Source organism: Eptesicus fuscus, chromosome 1 (assembly GCF_027574615.1).
Source record: "Eptesicus fuscus isolate TK198812 chromosome 1, DD_ASM_mEF_20220401, whole genome shotgun sequence".
NCBI classification, from domain to species: Eukaryota; Metazoa; Chordata; class Mammalia; order Chiroptera; family Vespertilionidae; genus Eptesicus; species Eptesicus fuscus.
This window is the reverse complement of record NC_072473.1, coordinates 106,447,646-106,451,402: the sequence shown is the minus strand read 5'-3', so window position 1 is coordinate 106,451,402 and position 3,757 is coordinate 106,447,646. Positions and strand designations below refer to the sequence as shown.

Genomic DNA, 3,757 nt, shown 5'->3' with positions numbered 1-3,757 from the left:
GCACGGATTCATACACATTGAAAGGAAACTAATTAGAAGAAATATTTTAATATCCTTATTTGCATCCTGCTAATGAAAAGAAAAATAGGATTCTACCGAGTCTCCTATCTACCTACTCCAGGACTTCTGTGAGGATCAAATGAGAAGAGACACCAGAAAATGCTTCACAAACATTTGGTTAAACTGTAAAATGTTTGCACCTGGCTATAAAGCAAGTCAGGTTCTGGGCTGAAGAAACTGCAAGAAGGCTAGTCACTAGGGAGAGGAAGCTGGGCACTGCTATGTGATGTCATTACCCAGTGCCCACAGACACCATTTCTGGGCTGTGCTGTGCTGTGGGCTGTATTTTGCATCATGGGGTCTTGGCAGCATTGGCTGCAATTTGGTAGGGTATTGCTCCGGGGTGGTGGCGGGGCCTGTGTCCCACTTGGGGGAAGCCAAGTGTTGGTTTGTCAGTGCCAGATCCATGGTGCCGTTTATTTTTAAATGGCCAGTGCGCATCGTGGTAGCTCCTGCATTGAGTGTCTGCCCCCTGATGGTCAGTGTGCATCATAGCTACCAGTTGGATGGGCAGACACTTAGCATTTTATATACACTAGAGGCCTGGTGCACGAAATTCATGCACGGTGGGGGGAGTGTGTGTCCCTCAGCCCAGCCTGCACCCTCTCCAATCTGGGACATCCCTCTCACAATCCAGGACTGCTGGCTTCCAACCACTCTCCTGCCTTCCTGCCTGATTGCCACTAACTGCTTCTGCCTGCCAGCCTGACCATCCCTAACCATTCCCCTGCCAGCCTGATCGATGCCTAACTGCTCCTCTGCTGGCCCAATTGCCCCTAACTGCCCTCCCCTGCTGGCCTGGTCGCCCCTAACTGTCCTCCCCTGCAGGCCTAGTTTCCCACAACTGCCCTCCTCTGTTGGCCTGGTCACCCCTAACTGCCCTCCCTTGCCAGCCTGGTCGCCCCTAACTGCCCTCCCCTGGCGGCCCGATTGCCCCTAACTGCCCTCCCCTACTGTCCATCTTGTGGTGGCCATCTTGTGTCCACATGGGGGCAGCCATCTTTGACCACATGGGGGCAGCCATCTCATGTGTTGGAGTGATGGTCAATTTGCATATTACTGTTTTATTAGATAGGATAGAGGCCTGGTACACGGGTGGGGGCTGGCTGGTTTGCCCTGAAGGGTGTCCCGGATCAGGGTGGGGGTTCCCTTGGGGCTTAAGGTGGCCTGGGCGAGGGGCCTGTGGTGGTTTGCAGGCTGGCCATGCCCTCTGGCGACCCAAATGGAGGCCCTGGTATCTGGGATTTATTTATCTTCTATAATTGAAACTTTGTAGCCTTGAGTGGAGGCCAGGGCCAGGTAGGGCGAGCGGGAAGCTTGGCTTCCTCCATTGCAGGGGCAATCCAAGTCTCCTGCTTGCTCTAGCTCTGTGGCCGCCGCCATATTTGTTGGGTTAATTTGCATACTCGCTCTTGATTGGCTGGTGGGCGTCGCTTGTGGATGTAGCAGGGGTAAGGTCAATTTGCATGTTTCTCTTTTATTAGATAAGATTACCTTTTTTTAAGCCTTTCTAGGTGACTTAGTAAAGTTGGTCTCAAAGTATACTTGTCTGAGCCTTTTGCAGGGGTTGGGGTGGGGGTATCTCTTGGAGGGAGGTACCTAAAGATGGGAAGGGGCAACGCTGATTTGTACCCGTTTTCCATACTGGCCTTCCATGGTAGATTTCAGTTAAATTTCCTCTGCTAAAAATGATTTGAAGATCACTGACTTTGGGTCTTCATCTGTATTAAGCTGTAAGTAATGTTTTTCTGTCTTTCTTTTTGTCAAATGTTAGTTTTGTGTGTCAGGATGCCTGCTCTTTATAGCTTTCTTTCTTATTATTTATTTATTTATTTATTTATTTATTTATTTATTTATTTATATGTTGTGGTTTAAGAATTCCAATAACCAAGATAGTTAGAAAGCATGTAAAGTAAGAATCGGTGCTTTCTGATTAAAGTTCAACAACTTGAGTGCCCGAGTTTTGGGACAACTATTTCAGTTGATCTGAGTCACTGATTCTTGACTATATTCTGGTTTTAGGAGCTGACCATGTGGGGTGTTATTACTATTGAGGGATTTTTGGAAATGGGGCAACTGTGTATTTGAAAGATAAGTAGCAAAATCTGTTACCTTGTCAGCAATTAAATATTTAACATGCTGCAATATAGATTATAATAACCATATTTTCCAGATTTTTTTGTGGAAAAGTAATTTAAAAATGAAAACTAAAAGTTTCATTAGACAGTGCTCGCTTCGGCAGCACATATACTAAAATTGGAACGATACAGAGAAGATTAGCATGGCCCCTGCGCAAGGATGACACACAAATTCGTGAAGCGTTCCATATTTAAAAAAAAAAAGTTTCATTAGACAGTTAATTTTTGTTTAAATGAGAAATAATGTGCTTGTTGTGTGAAGTTTATATATATTTATTATATATAGAAATGATTCTCCCCAAATCCAATCCTTCGTCCTCACATCCAGGCATATATTTAAGATGAGATTTTAAAATGGAGTATTGATTGCCTCATGAGTTTCTTCTTATCTTCAGAAGGCTTTAAAAATATATATTGTGCATCCCAGTTTAGTCCGCTATGCTCTATAATAAAAAAGAAATTACTTCATTCCTTCAAAGTTGGACATAAATGTAATCCACACATAGATTTTAAAAAATGTATATTTTTTTATTGATTTCAGAGAGGAAGTGAGAGGGAGAGAGAGAAAGAAACATCAATGATGAGAGAGAATCATTGATTGTCTGCCTCCTGCACGCCCTCTGCTGGAGATTGAGCCCACAACCCGGGCATGTGCCCTTGACTGGAATCAAACCTGGGACCCTTCAGTCTGCAGGTTGATGCTCTACCCACTGAGCAAAACCAGCTAGGGCTACACACATAGATTTTGAAAAAAGTATATTTCATAGAATTATTCATGCTGTGCTATAAAGACTTGTTTGGGGGAAGCTATCTGTCATTAGACATTTAAAGGCAAAGTGGCATTTGAGTCTCTGGTTTTCTGTTGTATAATCTAGCTACAGGTATTTTTGGAATTTACAACCTTCCATTAATAAAGAGAAAGCATGTTTTAATAGGTGTATCAAGAAAATTATAGAGATACTAGTAGCGCAGTGCACAAAATTCATGCACAGAGGGGGGGTTCCCTCAGCCCACCCTGCACCCTCTCCAATCGGGGACCCCTTGGGGGGTGTCTGACTGCCGGTTTAGGCCCGATCCCGGGATTGGGCCTAAACCGGCAGTCAGACAACCCTCTCACAATTTGGGACCGCTGGCTCATAACCACTCACCTGCCTGCCTGCCTGATCACCCCTAACTGCCTCTGCCTGCCTGCCTGATTGCCCCTAACTGTCCACCCCTGCCACCCTGATATCACCCCCAACTTCCCTCCCCTGCCAGCCTGATCTCACCCCCAACTGTCTCTGCCTGCCTGATCACCCTTAACTGCCCTCCCCTGCCAGCCAATTTGGATCTGATTGGTTAGTTTCTATGCCAGTCAGCATCAAAAGCTCCATTTCCTAGACAGACATTTACTCCTCACAGTTGACCCAGATTTGGTTCTGATTGGTCGGTTTCTATGCCAGTCAACATCTCCAGGCCTATCTCTGGGCCTGATCAGAGAGGCAGGGCTGATCAGAAGCCCCTTCGGAGACCCAGAAACAGAGGAGTGGCTGCTGGCGAAGCCTGGAGAGAAAGAGAGA

The 3,757-nt window shown here is 45.9% G+C and overlaps 1 non-coding gene across 1 annotated transcript; it reads left to right on the top strand.

The window, feature by feature from the left end:
- Nucleotides 1-2,286: 2,286 nt before the first annotated feature.
- LOC114229148 (U6 spliceosomal RNA) lies at nucleotides 2,287-2,393 on the top strand. Its single transcript, XR_003615237.2, has one exon. It is a non-coding gene; the product is annotated as a U6 spliceosomal RNA (small nuclear RNA).
- Nucleotides 2,394-3,757: the final 1,364 nt, after the last annotated feature.